The following is a 16,331-nucleotide window of genomic DNA, read 5'->3' on the forward strand; positions in this document are numbered from 1 at the left end:
ATGTAGAGGTAGAGAGAGAATCTTAAGCAGGCTCTAAGCTCAGTGCAGAGCCCAATGTGAGGCTCAATTCCATGACCCTGGGATCATGACCTGAACTGAAATCAAGAGTCAGACACTTAACTAACTGAGTCACCCAAGCACCCCAGTTTTATAAATATGTACTTTACAGGCAATTATGAAAGCTCCATTTATTTCTAATTTGTTAATAATTTTTATCGTGAATGAATAATAAATGTTTGAAAGATTTTCCTCATTTATTGAGACAGTTTAGGGGCTCAATCCCTTCCCGTGAAGATGATGAAATGCATTAATAGACTGTGGAATATTAACACACGACTCACTCTGAGGATAAAAAGTATGTGTTTGTGGGGCGCCTAGGTGGCTCAGTCAGTTAAGCGTCTGACTTCGGCTCAGGTCATGATCTCACAGCTTTTGAGTTGGAGCCCTGCACTTGGCTCTGTGCTGACAGTTCAGAGCCTGGAGCCTGCTTCAGATTCTGTGTCTCCCTGTCTCTCTGCCCCTCTCCTGCTTGCTCATGCTCGCTCTCTCTTTCTCTCTCTCTCTCAAAAATAAATAAAACATTAAAAAAAATTTTAATGTCTTTGTGCTGATTTTCTACACACACACACACACACACACACACACACACACACACACAGTATTTCACTGGGTTTCTAATGCCTTACTTGACATTTTGTACTTAAGAACTGAAGTGAAATTGACTTATAATTTGTTTTACTGTCTACTTTAGGTTTAGAATCATGGGTATGTATGCTCATATTCAGAATATAGTGTTTGCTTCTTATTATGTCCCAGACCCTGTTCTCGGTTCTGGTAGCCTGAGGGGGTTTGGGAAAAATTGAGGGAAATAATAGAACACTACATGGGTGGTCTTGTTAGTCTTCATTGAGAATGGGACATTGGAACAGATAGTAGAGAAGGAAGAGAAAAGTTGTTTCAGAGGAAATGGCCAGCATGAAGCTCTGAGTCGGGATTGTAGCTGATCTATCCTAAAATTGCAAGCAGTTAAATCTGAGAGTTCTTGCATGAAATGTGGTTTATGTTCTCCTGTCAAACTATCTGTGCCTCTTCTTTTGGAAGACCATTTGTTGACTAGCTAGCTAGCTAACTATTGGATCATTCATTCATTCGGTTGATGAAATGTGTATGTTAATTTTTTTCTTTTAAAATCCTCCTGAGTCATGTTTATTCTATTATGTTTTTGTAAAAAAAAAAAGTATCTTTTATCTATTTATTCAAAAGTAGGTTGATAAAGTATTCTTATGCCTTTTGTTTTTAATCTCTGCTACACCTAGACTAATGACCCTCTTTTTATCCACTGTTTTACATCCTGCTCTCTATCGTTCTGTCCTTTTTCTTTTTTCTTAATAATCAATTTGGCTACATGCATGTCTATTTAATTTGTGTTTTTAGAGAGCCACATTTTTTAAATTTACTATACTATTTCATTTTTCTCTTTCATTTATTTCTACTTCAAAATTATCTCTCTTTGTGTATTTCCTATACAATTTCACTTTTTGCTTTATTCAATAGATTCTTCCTTCTTTTTATGTGGCATTTGCACTGTCATTCTGTTCTAACTATAACATGATTTCCATTGGAATTTTTCATTGAACTGCAATTATATACAAGGGTCTATTTGAGTTAACAAATATGACATTATCTGGCTCTCTCTTATGAGTTTTTAAGTGTCTTACATTTGGATCATAGAATATGGTCAGTGTGAAATAGTTTGATTAACCTGTGAACTTTTTTGTTAAACTCGTTAACAACACAGTCTGATGATCAATTCATTAGCCAAGATATTTTCTCTTATATGTTAAATTTGTCCCCTTTCTGGTCAATATTCTCAAAAATAACTTTCAAGAACACTTTTGTTATCACTTTATGGAAATTTAAAAGTATTAAGTGAATTTATATCTAGTTCTATTACACTGTTTAGTATGATTTTATGAGTGGCATATAAACTGAAATTAGTAATTGCTTCCTTTGAATATAGAGGTTTCCTATTTGCCCCAAGCTAGCCAAGAGAAGAGTCTGGTGTAATTTAGGATGCATAATTGTAAGAAAAATCATGATATCTATCTGTCCCACTTGAGAAAACCTATCTTACTTTTAAAAACTGCATTCATTTACTGCAATATCAAATTATTTTAATTTTAGGTTATATTCCCTGTGGGTATCAATATTGTGTTTACTTGATCATATCCTTTAGGATGTAATCAAGTTAACGAAACACTGCCCCCCTCTTCTGTAAAATATTCTCTCTCACATGGTATCCATTGGCAATATGAATAACTGGAATTGTACCAGTGAATACTCAAAAGTAGGCACATGCATAGTGAGTACTCAAAAGTATTGTCAGTATAATTTCCAAAAAAAGATACTGTGTGTCTTTAATTGCTTTTTGCCAGTTTTTTTTTTATAGGAGTCCGCAATCGAATTGCATAGATATGAGGATTCATGTTAAAATATTCAAAAAAATATTTCTCTCAACATTAATCCATAAATTATATTCTAAGAATTAAAAGGATTACCTTTTAAAAATATTTTTTATATTCACAACTTCCCATTGACTTTACTTTCAGAATGTTCTCTTGCTCTTAGGTTACCATATCTAATAGAAAACATTTTAATTTCAATATCAATTGCAGAATATTAATTTAGACCATAAATAGCTGCATATATACAGTGGTGAAAGAATATTTTTCCACTGTTGTTGAAACAGTGAGAACCCTGAATGATTTGATAGCTATATAATTAATCAAATAATAGGCTACCTAATTGAATCTGAGTTAGCTATAAATAGAAAATATATCTGTGGATAGCTGTAAACAAAATTAAAATTATATCCTCTGTGTCCCTGGAGCCCTAAATGCTATGAAAATCAGCAGGCATGAATTTAAATGATGATTCACATTTCTTTGCTCCTGGGTAGGGGGTCTGGTAGCAGGTTTTCTTTCTTCCATGGGAATAAGTGTAGTGCAATCCGGCTCTAAAGTTGATAATCACATTAGGTGGTGGGCACCTGCCAGAGCCAGAGCAAAAGATTTTATTTCTGTTAGCCAATGCCCCGATAATATTCTAAGACCAAATAGATAGAGATAGAGGTAGAGACATATAATTTAAAGTTTTCCTCAGTTTCTCTTTCTAATTAAGTTTTATAAATATAAAAATGATGTATGGTTGAACTCTTACATGATGTAAGAGCAAACAATGAATATGAGAATCATTACTTTATTCATCTGTATTTCATATATTTCTTCTGTAGGTAAAGAAAGGAACCTTTAGAAAATACTTGCTAATAAATCCAGTACCTGACTAAAAATAAAATCTTGTGCTCATGGAAAATCATGCAGTACTTGTGGTGGGGAGAAGGGAATCTGATTAATATCTGGTATTTATATGAAAGAAAACCATGTATTGGGGCACCTGGGTGGCTCAATCAGTTAAACGTACAACTTTGGCTCAGGTCATGATCTCGCGGTTCTTGGGTTCAAGCCCCGCGTCGGGCTCTGTGCTGACAGCTCAGAGCCTGGAGCCTGCTTCGGATTCTGTGTCTCCCTCCATCTCTGCCCCTAACCCCCTCACACTCCATCTCTCTCTGTCTCTCAAAAATAAATTGCAAAAATAAATTTAAAAAAAGAGAAAACCATGCGTTAATGTGAATGAAATATAAAGTTACATTTTTTATTAAATAAAAAGGCAGACCACAGCTACAGTTGTAAGAGAAGGTCAAATTAAAATCAGTTGCCTGACTATTATCTTCTCAGTGCCTCACTTTTTAGGAAAAAAAAAGAGCTGTTTGCAAGGGATTCACTCGTAAATATTTTCAATTCTCATTTGTCCTTATAATATGATGGACGTTTTGGATATGTATAATAATTTACAAGCAAATAAAATACCCAGCCAATTCATATACTCATTGACAGTATGAGTAATTGGAACAAAAGCATGTATAATAGCATTATCAATAAGTTATCAATGTAAAGGAAAGGAAATTTTATCAAATTGTAGATGTACTCTTTCTTTAGTAACTAATATTTAAATGATGTTTCTTTTAGGATCATCTGTTAAAATTTAGGGATAACTGGAAAATAATTTATATTCAACTTGACTGTTAAAGTTCATAGAAAAGACTGAGGATTCAAATAAAATCTTAGTAAAGGAAATTTACTAATCCAAAGGTAATATTAGTAAAAGAAGAGATGTAGACAGAAGTTGTAGATAATCACTATTAGGGGCATGCACTCAGCTTCAGTGTAAATTTAGAGTCATGTGCTATGGCCCAAACTGTGTCCTCCCAAAATTTATACACTAAAGTGCTAAGTGTTAATGTGATTGTACTGGAGTTAGGGCCCCTTGGAAGGTGACTAGGTTTAGATGGTGAGCCCCTCTTATGTTAAATGCTTTTTCTCTGCCACATTTGGACACAGTGAGAAGGCAGTTGTCCACCAGCCAGGAAGATGGCCTTCACCACAGACATCTGACATATTAGGTGTTTATTTTTGTTGTTATTTTCTGACTTCCCCCATAAAATTCATTACAATGGATGGGGCACCTGGGTGGCTCAGTCGGTTAAGCGTCTGACTTTGGCTTAGGTTATGATCTCATGATTCATGGGTTAGAGCCCCGTGTCGGGCTCTATGCTGACAGCTCAGAGCCTGGAGCTTGCTTCAGAGTCTCTCTCTCTTCCTGCCTCTCTGCTCCTCCCCCACTCACACTCTGCACCTCTCTCTCTAAAAAATAAATAATCATAAAAAAGATTTTTTAAGCCACAATGAAGATATCCTGATTGAAGTTTTGGGGGAAGAAATAGTGCCTTTATAGCTTCATTCCCCCACAGATCCCTATCCTCTTCCAAAGAATTCTTAGGGCTACTCAGAAAATAGTTGGCCCAATTTGGGAAGTGTTTATCTTGAAACAGTAAGAATGTTCAAAATTTTGAATGTGTTCATTTAATCAAGAGACAATAACCAAAAATCTGTGTTCTAGGCAACATGTTGGTTGCTGTATTGGATATGATGATGGAGATAACCCTCCCCCAAAGGAATAAACATCTAGCAGGGAATGTAATGTAAGACCAAAGTTAAAGGACTATCCAATAAGCCAGTTTATTTTATTACCACATGGTACAAGGTAATAAAAGAATTCAAAGACAAATAGAATGAATACCTCTGAGATAAAATGTACCACAGTTCACTTCAGGTGACATATTTTTAAATTATAGGCACTATCCTGGGCATAACCATAATCACAATTATCTACAAATTTATTATACAAATCATTAAACTCTGTACAGAACAATTTGAAGTTTATAGTATATTTATGGGCTTTTTTTCCATACGATCAAGTGATTATCCAGAAATAGTTAACTGTAGTTTCCCTATTCCTGGAAAAGAGAAACCCAATATTTATAGGTAACACCACAGTTAAGAGGAAAGAAAACTAAAGAAATTGAAATAGACTGCTTTTGTGAAGAAACAAGGAAGTGTCAAAGAGAAAAATTTTAAGGCTCTTTAATCGCAATCATCAAATTGTAACAAATGGGACTGTCAATCGAATCCCTCACTTTTGCCTGAATTTCACGTGAGACTATACCTGCGTACTGAGTGAAGAATCATATTTCATAACGTATTGCACTGGGCGTTCACAGTTTCTCCATTGGAGACTTTTCTGAATAGCTTGTCAGATACAGAAAAAGCAACTTAATAAGCACTATGATCAAATGCCTATGTAATTCATTTCACCTATTTTTTTTTTTCAATTTCAGTGCCCATGATATCATTCCCAGAATAAAGTGTATCATTTCCTCTTCCTTCTGATTCATTAAACTGTATTCATCATTCTTTACAAAGTTGTTTTGGTACACCTCACCACTGTCAACTTGACGAAAAGGTCAGTTATGTTTTCAGTAAAAACACATGCTCTTTAATAGTATTATTTCCTTGTTTTTTAATTTTTGAGCATTTTTTAGTGTTTATTTATTTTTAGGAGGGGAGGGACAGAGAGAGAGAGGGAGACACAGAATCTGAAGCAGGCTCCAGGCTCTGAGCTGTCAGCACACAGCCGAACATGCGTGGGCCTCAAACTCACAAACCGTGAAATGATGACCTAAGCTGAAGTCGGATGTTTAACCGACTGAGCCATCCAGGCGCCCCAATTTTTTCTTAAAAAAATACAGATTGGCTGGTTTTCTGTCAGCTTCTCATTTATCTCCCTTTGCTGAAAGTTGTGCATGTATGGCCTGACAAGAACTTGAACTACTGAAGTTCATTTCTTACCCGTTGTCCAAATTACATTTCTGTTGTTGCTTTGCCATGATCGCAATATTCGATATTGAGAGATGTCATTGCACTTGGTAGTGTCACAAGAATTCCTGAGAGATACTCAGAGTTTCGTGCAGGATATGTTTCGAGGATTTTTGGAAATAGAGACAGTGTCAGTTACTAGTTTGCATCTAAGGCAGATAGGAGATGAAATTGTCTGCCATCTAAGGCAGGCAAGGACATGCTCTTCCAATGAATGAATGAATGAATGAATGAGTAAGTAAATAAGTAAGTAAGTAAATAAGTATCTACGTAAGTACATAAGTCCTAGACAGTCTTCCCTTGAAGATTTTTGGAAACTCCTATTCATCAAGGAACAGCTAAAATCAATGAAGACTTTCTTGAGTACAAGTCACAGTTATCGGGGTTCCTAACTCTTTCACTCAATAAAACATATGTGATGAGAAGCTGGGGCATACCTTACAGATTCTTCTTGAATCCTGGCATCCGGCCCAGACTCCAGCAAATGGTTACTGAGTGAGTAAAATCAGGGGCGGAGTCACTAGAGTCTACACTCCATCTCTTGCACACAGTCTCTCATACTATCTTCCACTCTGTCCCCAGTGCAACATGGGAAGCCATAAAGAGAAAACGGGAGCGCTTTGTGCCTCCACCAGCCTAAGTCACTAAGTAAGACCTTAAACTTTGAGTGAGAGACAAGCATGTGTTACACCGGGCCACAGAAATTGCAATACTCATCTTGAATAGCAGTGAACACGCACTTGCTCGTGCAGGGTACTTAGTACATTTGTAGGTAAGAGCGAAGGTAAGAGGGCAGTAGTACTAACTCCCCATAGCACATACATCTCCTTCCACCTTGACCAGGTTGGCAGTGCTGAAAAGACACGAGGCAGCGGTCTTCCTGGCTCGCGCCTCATCGGGGTGCAACCTGTTCTCACAGCCCGCATCCCGGGGGGATGAATGCGGGAGCTGTCCTCAGGCCAGCACCCAGCATTCTGATGGGCAAACGCCATGCTCAAGGAGACAACACACAATTCCGTTTCTGAGGCCTTGACCATGCAAGTTTCCATCGTCCTCTCTTGTCTACAAAAGAAGAATCACCTTTTCACCAATTGCTTTTCTACCCAAGGATGCTAACTAAAGACCAGGGTCAGGAGAAGGGGAAAAGGTGTTTAACTGCCACTGGCATGGAGGTTCTTACGGGCACAGTGGGTAAATGACTTTGATTTGTTTGATAAATGACTTTAATTTAACTAGGGAGGAAATTTAAATACTTGGATCTTTCTTCTGGGTGGAAACTATTTCAACACCATGTTATCCTTCTTTTGTTCTCATTAATTTTACATGTTATAATAATAAGGAAGGAAATAAAATCTATGAGGAAGGAAACAAAAATTCCTTGACATCCTACCACACAGTAATGATCATTTTTATTCATTTATGTATTTATGTAGATAAAATTAGATAATTTCCCACATACTCATGCCTGCTGTTTTATTTATGGAAATCATTTTTGTGCATGTTTTCTCTTTTTGCTTTCTTCCTCTTTATTTGTCTCGCACTGATGGATATGGACTCTAACATCTGATTCTTAACACTCGTGTAGTAAAATGTGTAATACGTATGTTTCTGTACCTTAAGAAAAGAATCATTATACTGGGGCACCTGGCTGGCTCAGTCAGTTGGGCGTCCGACTTTGGCTCAGATCATGATGTCACAGCTTGTGAGTTTGAGCCCCGCATCAGGCTCTGTACTGACAGCTCAGAGCCTGGAGCCTGCTTCGTATTCTGTGTCTCCCTGTCTCTCTGCTTCTCCCCTGCTCATGCTCTGTCTCTCTCTCCTTCAAAAATAAATAAACATTAAAAAAAAAAAAAAGAATAGAATCATTATATATACAGTTTTAAGTACCTTGCCTTTCTTTTTAAGAAATACCTGTAGGAAATCCCTACAGGTGCTTGGATAAAGATCTGATACATCATTTTACTGCTTACATCATTATATCCAAAAATATAATGAATCTGAGCATTTAAAAAATATTTATAGGTCACATGATTTATTCATCTATGATTTATCTATTCATAATTTTTTTCCATTTTTCCACTTGGTCATTTCATTTTTTTATCTATATAAAGGAATATTGTTATTATTAAGTTTATATTAGTATTATTATAAGTTTTAGGCCTTATTCTGGTAAATAATAATATTTTCCCATAATATGTAAGTTATTTGTTGATTGTATTATATATTTTTCATACAAACGTTTCCATTTTCTATAATTGAAATTTCATATCTTTTTAAATACCTATTGGTTACCTATTGTATCCATTGGCTACAGAAAAGATCTCACATATTTTATATTTTGTATATAGTGATCTATATTTTCTTCTAAAATTTTATATATATATATTTTCTAAATAGTTTCCTAATGTTGTCAATTCTTTGCTCTAAAAGTCTAAGACCACAAAAATAGTCAATATTTAGATAAAAAGAATGCTCATAAAGTACCTGTTAGAAGGTTAACTGTCAAAACAAACAGTAGACATTGTAGGTGATGAAACCTAAAGCTATTTAAAAACATAAGAACATAAGAATCCACACAGAGATGCCCACAGGAACCATTATTAAGATGTTTTAGAAGTTAATGTGAATTTACTAAGATTAAAAAATGAACCTATTTTTTTTGTGTGATAAAAGACAAATTTTGGCAATGATTGATGGCAAATCTGAATACCCATAAGATTCTCTTAAATTAAATAAAAACTACTAAAATTAATAGTAATGCAGTGAATTTAATTTGATAAACCTTAACTGTATATAAATTAAACATTAAAAAATGTTAATAGGCTTCCTACTGTATTTTCTAGGAATGGACATGATGTAAATCATAATAGTGACAAAACTATAATAAACTTTAACATTTAATTAAATTTTATTAAATTTTAATGCAGTATATAGTAATCTGGTATTCATTGTGTTTAAAATTTTATTTTATTCTTCAGTATTTGTTTAAAAGCTTATTATGATTTTATATTACTTATAAATATTATTGCTGTCATTGTGTAAGTAAATGACTCAAAACGAATTACTTTTGTTCTTCCTTCCTTCTAGTATCATGAAATTAACAGCCTTGCTCCTGAGACTATCACAGAAAGTCTATCTTAATTCTTACAATTCTTTGGAACTTTTTTTTTTAGGCTAGATTGAGTTCATACTTACAGTTCTTTTATTTTTTAGGTTTATTTATTTGTTTTTAGAGAGAAAAATTGCAAGTGGGGAAGGAGCAGAGGGAGAGAATAAGAATCCCAAGCAGGCTCCGCACTAAGCAGGGGCTGGAGTCCACAAACTGTGAGGTCATGACCTGAGCCAAAGTTAGAAGCTCAACCAACTAAGCCACCCAGGCACCCCAATATTTATATTTCTTTTATTTTTTATTATTATTTTTTATTTGAAAGAGACAGTGTGAGTGATGAAGGGGCAGAGAGAGAGAGAGAGAGAGAGAGAGAGAGGGAGAGAGGGAGAGGAGAGAGAGAATCCCAAGCAGGCTCCACACTGTCAACACAGAGCCCAACCCAGGCCTTGATTTCATGAACTGTGAGATCATGACCTGAGCCAAAATCAAGAGTTGGAAGCTTAACCGACTGAATCACCTAGGCACCCCTGTATTTATATTTCTTGTGCAAATAATCGTCATCTCCTTTTCCTTGATCTTCTGTGGAACATTCTAAAGCTTATTTGGGTTACATTCATTGCCACTTGGCCCAAGGATTTCTGAAAGTGGTAGAGATACAATAATAGAACATGGAAAATGAGTTTTTATTTTGTTTCTTTAATTTTAAAGTTTATTTATTTATTTTGAGAGCAAGAGCGCGCGCGAGCAGGAGGGGGCAGAGAGAGAGGGAGACACAGAATCCCAAGCAGGCTGCACACTGCCAGTGCAGAGCCCAGTGTGGGGCTGGAACTCAGAAACAGTGAGATCACTACCTGAGCCAAGATCAAAAGTCAGGCACTGAACTGACTGAGCCCCCCAGGGGCCCCGGAAAAAGTGTTTGTAACAAACTTGAGTCCTGTCCCACAGCCTCCTGTATGTTGCAGGAAGCCCCAGAGAGGAATCCATCTATAGCGACACCCACATTCTTTCCCCTGGAGTTTAGTGGAACAGCACATCCCATCCGTGGAAAGAGTCATAGGAATTACAATAAAAAGTGCTGCCCATGCTGGCTGCATGCCATGTGCCTCTCCTTCCTTCCTGCCTCACCCCTTCCCATCTCCTGTCTCCACCTCACCTGGATTGTTGGGATGACCACACTCCCCATGTGGCTCAGGGGAGATGGGTCCCACTCACTGCATGCCTACCTGGGTTGGCCTCCCAGGTGCTGTCCATGGTAACCCCTTCCCTCTCTTTGCCACCACCAGGAGCAAGGGGCACCCTGCCCCTGAGCCCATCAGGGCCCCTGGGGACACAGCACAGATAACCTGCCAGGGGCCAGTGGGAGAATCACTGCACTGGAAAGAGCGCCAACATCAAAAGTAATTTTCTTTCCAAGGCAGTGGCCTATTTAGTCAAGGCCTATTAAAGGCAGTGCAATTTGTTATTTTCTAAAAGTGAAACTTTTAGCCCTTGTGTGGCATTCCATTATGGTGGAGATTACTTTTAAAGTAATTCTAGGTCACCGTGTCCTCAAATGCAGAAATTCTGTAATTTTTCAAGAAGCTTTTCGATAATGCATACATTTTATAAGATTGAAAGTGAATGAGAAAATTTTAAAGGATACAAAGCAAAAGAAAAAAGCATTTTAATTTGCTCGTATTAGCATACGTTTCTTATTTTGAGTAGAAATATGACACACAAGTGCTAAAGGGAAATTAAATAGGTTTTTAAAAATGTTTTGTGTCAAGACTTTGTGGTGTGAGCTGTATTAAAATTAGCATCTAAAAAATTTGCTAAATAAGATTTTTGGAGAAATATGGCTATTACAGTAGTTGAAAAATATGTTCCCTTCCAATTGGGGGATGTTTGTTATATTGGTTATTATTTTTTGTGTTTACTTTGTATCAAATTGTTTTATTTTTATTAGAAAAAAATTAAATGCAGAAACAAGTGTTTCAAAAAAATTAAGGAGATGCCTGTGTTGTTCAGCATTATGCACCCAAGTTGTTTTCACATAGAGAACTCAGGATTAAGCGTCAGCCCCACTGCACTCCTGGCTGTGCCCTTAATCCAGGGTTATGATGTGATTCTGTTGGCCCTTCAGCAGCCATTTATACTTAAGGTTAGTTTGGGAATTTGCCTCAGTTGAAACTATCACTCCATCCAGTTTGATGGAAGAAATAGTAAAGGTTTAGGTTCATAGTCTCTCTATTCTATGTGGATTATTATTAAAATAATATTCACTATGCTTTCCCTTATGGCTATCATTCCTTAGTGAATTTCATCTTCCAGCAAAAATAATATATCTTCCCTTCCTTGACTGTCCATATTTTCTTACTCTGTCAGCAAAACAAATAAATTCTGTTTTCAAACAAGAACAAGACATCAATCTAATTCACTCTTTGACCTTCATGTTCCCCTTGCCTGTACAGGATTTGCTGTATCTAAGCAACCCCATCTCTACTTTTCCAGCACTGGCAGAATGGCTCTGGAATATTGGGTAAAAATCAGAGCACAGAAAGATGTCCCCAAAAACGAAAAGAATCACTGAAAGACTTGGAATGTAGCAATTTACCAATTATCTTTTACATGTGAAACACCTGAGATTCTTTTCATCTCCAGGCCCTTCTAATACAGAAGAGGTGACATTTGATAGGTGCGTTCTGGGCCTGCCACGTGCATGGACTGATGCATATAGAGGCTGTCCTTAACCACCTTTGAAATGCTTATCTGTACATATAAAACAGAAAAACATGGATTTCTTCCATGTTATGTCACTTTGGCAAGCATGTTGTATGATTTATTTTAAATCAGTGGCTAAATATATTCGTGTGACATCTAATTCTGGTGCCATTGATTTACTAGAATATGCTGAAAGTGTATGCACATGCCCTCTACCTGTATACGTATAAACCCACACGTTTTCTTATTTTAGCAGATAGATCTGGGATGCTTCTCCCAAGCTAAATACCAACAGATATTAATCCCGTTGTAACAGTAGCACATTTCCTCTTTTAGTCCTCACTAGGCTTACTTTGCCCAATTAAGAGTAGTTCTGTATTTCTGAAAAATAAAAGAGGGTAGTATTTCCACAAGTTCTGTCTTCATTAGGGAGCCTTATGTCACCACTGGATTTGTGCTTTTCATGTCATTTGACCTTTCTATTAAAAAAAATCGTAATTCTCTTTCTGTTACATTGCTTCCGTGAGTCTCAAATGAAATAAAATATATGATAGGCTGTAAAACTCTTCAGAAATGAGAAGTATGTTGACAGGACTAGGGTTTACACTTGGCACCCTACCCTCTGCCCTCTTAATAATTAGTAGAAAGTGCCATTGGGATGTGCCTTTAATTATTAGCTCTATATTAATATTAATTGATTTTGTCTTACAGTTATATTTTAACTCCTTGACAAAGGAAATCTTTTTTTTACTGTTTCATCACTCAAAAAAAGAATCATTCCATCACTTATAGATGTATCTATACATCTAATTGATAGATAGATGTATCTATCACAATGAAAGGGGAGAGAGAGAATAAAAGGGAATAAGAGAATAAAAAAGACTTTTATTGCAGGGCAATATTTTGGATGGTAGAGATACAGAGATTGTGATCATGTACCTTTAAGGAACTTACATTTTAGTACAGAGAGAACATTGAACGTTAAATGAATAAGGAAATAAGGCAAACACTGCTATATACCGTGGAGAACATGACAAATAGTGATATGATGAGTGGGAATGAATGAAGGAGTTTTCATAGGTAGAGCAGTCAGGGAGGGCTTCTCTGAGGCTTTGAAACCTGACTTGTGAGTTAGAAAGCTAAATAGATAGCAGATGTAAAAACCCTGGGAGTGGAACTGTTTGAGTTAGTTTAATAAGGAAAAGTAAAACTTGTGGAAAACTCCTGTGTAACTTACTGCTTCAGGAGACATCTTTGTCTCCATGTTTCCCTTCCCTGTGCTTCGATGGGTGGCTGGGTGCTCCGTTCTCCTGCTTTGTGTGCACTGCTCAGGTTGATCACATCTGTCAGGGGCCACTAAGAGAAACAGAGCCCATGGCACCTAGTTACACAGAGGGGATTTGATGCAGGGAGCCGGGCAGCAGAGGCACAGAAGAGGGGTGAGTGACTCAGGAACAGACATAGCAGGAAGCATCCCATAGGAGCCCTTTTCCCTCCATGCTCATTTTGGAATTCTGCAGCTGTCTGCTGCACATCTCTCTAGGCACATACTGAGGGACACACAAAAATGAACAAGACGTAGACCTTATGTTCAAGGATCTGAGGGTCTAGTATGAGAATATGCGTGTACAAGTGGGGGCACCCGGGTGGCTCAGTGGGTTGAGCATCCGACTCTTGATTTCAGTTCAGGTCATGACCTCACAGTTCAAGAGATTGAGCCCCCTGTCGGGCTCTGCAGTGACAGCACAGAGCCTGCTTAGGATTCTCCCTCTCTCTCTCTCTCTCTCTCTCTCTCTCTCTCGCACTCTGCCTCCTCCCCCGTGCTCTCTCTCTCTCAAAATAAATAAATAAAATTTTAAAAAATCCAACTACAAGTGATCAGAAACAGGCAATACCAGTTCTGTGCGTATTCAGAGGAAGGAAAGATCAACTCTAGTTGGAGGGTCAGGAAGAACCTCAAGAAGGAGGTGCCATTTGAGCAGATCCTTGAACTTTTTGGATATTAGGAGGTCACAGAGGGCACAGCGGGGACAAAGAGGTGGACGGAGGGAGTGAGGTGGGTTACAGTCAGTCGTAAACATTTTTGGGTTTGGCTGCAAGAGTATGCAAATGGAAGCAATGGCAAATATGCACGGAAAGGGAGTAGGCTTCCACCTTTTGGAAACCTTTTGCAGACCAAGCTTCAGAATATAGACTTCAGGCACTGGACCTTGGTTTGGCAAACTATAGCCCAGAGGCCAAGTCTGGACTTGGCCTGGGAGGGAAGGGAGTGTGCTACAGATGAGCATTTGCAACCTGCTTGATGATAGAGAACCACTAGGATTGAACCCCAGTTAAGTGAAATCTTATCTTCCCTGAGAAAAGATTTCCACTCTCCTCATTAACATATCTGTATTACCAAAAAAGAAAAAAAATCGTTATTATATATTGATTTTTTTTTTGTCAATAAACATTTTTGGAGAAAAAGAAAAAATAAAGAATGCCAGAGATGCCTGAGTCTGCTGGGGAGGAACATGGACATGGGAGGGTGCAGTTGGACAGCGGGGTACCCAAGGGCCCAGACTCCTCCTCAGGGTGCACGTTTCCTGAGGCTTGTAATGGGTTTCTCAGCAGTGCTCTTGTGAAGGGGCGCCTGGGTGGCTCATTCGGTTGAGAGTCTGACTCTTGGTTTTGGCTCAGGTCATGATCCCAGGGTCTTGGGATCCAGCCCTGTGTCGGGCTCCATGCTGAGTGTGGAGCCTGCTTGGGGTTCTCGTCTCTCCCTCTGCCCCTCTCCCCTCTGCTCTCTATAGCTCTCTATCTCAAATAAATAAAATTAAAAAAAAAGAAAGAAAGAAAAGAAAAACACTGATGTTGTGAAAATTAAAGAGAACCCGGCACAGCCAGAATATCAGTAAGTGTGATTCCATTTCTTTTCACTTTCTTTCAATAAGTAGTTGTGGGTTGAACAACCAATCTCAAATATTTTCTAAGTAAATAAAGCTGACCATCCATTCCTCATCACGTAAAACAAAAATATTTAGGAGTTTCCTTGTTCTTTACTGATCCCTGTGGAATAGTTCAAATTCTTTTTCCATTGAGATCTGCACTTTTTCCCTCTTTTTCATTCCCAACCTTCTACCAGTTTACTTCAGTTGAAAAGCAGCATGTACACTTTCGTTAAGTTGTGGGTCTGTGTGTCTTCTGATGCCTTTCTAGTAGTTTGAATACTTTGAGTTGGAATTTGAGGAATAAACAGCAACAGGATCCTGAAAGTAGGCTTACCATTATTAAATTTTGATATTCGGAAACATTACATCATAAGACAATCATGGTTTCCAACAATGAGAATAAATACAGGGGCACCTGGGTGGCTCAGTCAGTTAAGCGTCGACTTCAGCTCAGGTCATGATCTCGTAGTTCAAGTGCTGTAGTGCTGACAGCTCAGAGCCTGGAGCCTGCTTCAGATTCTGTGTCTCTCTCTCTCTCTCTCTCTCTCTCTCTCTCAAAAATAAATAAACATAAAAAGAATAGATAGAACTTCTACAGGAGTCCTCAGTGACAAGAGCTGCAAAAGCGTGTGAGTTCCAGTGTGGTGTGAATTGTTGTTCATAAGGTTTTAAGGAGGTGGCTTGCACAAACCACGCCCCAAGAGACTTTGCGCAGGGTCAGGATTTGGGACAGATTGTCAGAAACGGTTAGAAGGGGGCACGTGGTTTGCATAAATCTTTACACAAGAATTTCCTGAGCTGTGTTTCCAGAGGCAGATTACCTAGAGCTACCCTCACCTATTACTATCAAATTTGCTTTGTGGAGTCAGGCCTGTCAAGTGTGATTCCTGTACCCACGCTTTGAAAATTGTCAACATGGTGGCAAATCAGCACATTCTGTGTGGAAGACATCCTTGCTACCAGCACGGGAACAAGGGAAGGAAAAAACGATTTCACTGAAGCTCTGAAGACAAGTTGGGAAGCTTGGCAGATGGTTCCAGAGACCCTGTGAGCAAGATCAGCAATGCTATTTGAAAAAGACTTAGGAAGCATCCATCAGAGCCCTGCAGGCACCTGTATCCAGCTACTGAGGTCTCCCCTGTTGTGGTTTAAGTAGCCTCTGTTGTGAGGACAAAGTAGCTGAAAACCAGCCTGGGTCATACTTCTTCAAACAGTAAAACCAAGGGTTTCAGTCTGTGTTTCCACAAAAAGAGCCCAGAC

The 16,331-nt window shown here is 38.0% G+C and overlaps 1 protein-coding gene across 6 annotated transcripts in view; it reads left to right on the forward strand.

Moving 5' to 3' along the window:
• PCDH15 (protocadherin related 15) overlaps positions 1–16,331 on the forward strand; it is an 836,749-nt gene that overhangs the window by 418,815 nt on the left and 401,603 nt on the right. Inside the window, exon 1 of one of the 6 annotated variants that reach the window (XM_042907893.1) lies at positions 5,848–5,919. The exons of the other annotated variants lie outside the window; for them this stretch is intronic. The gene's annotated coding sequence lies outside the window, so the exon portion shown is untranslated. Of the gene's footprint in view, positions 1–5,847; positions 5,920–16,331 lie in introns of those variants that run through there. 6 annotated transcript variants of the gene reach the window in all.

Source organism: Panthera leo, chromosome D2 (assembly GCF_018350215.1).
Source record: "Panthera leo isolate Ple1 chromosome D2, P.leo_Ple1_pat1.1, whole genome shotgun sequence".
NCBI classification, from domain to species: Eukaryota; Metazoa; Chordata; class Mammalia; order Carnivora; family Felidae; genus Panthera; species Panthera leo.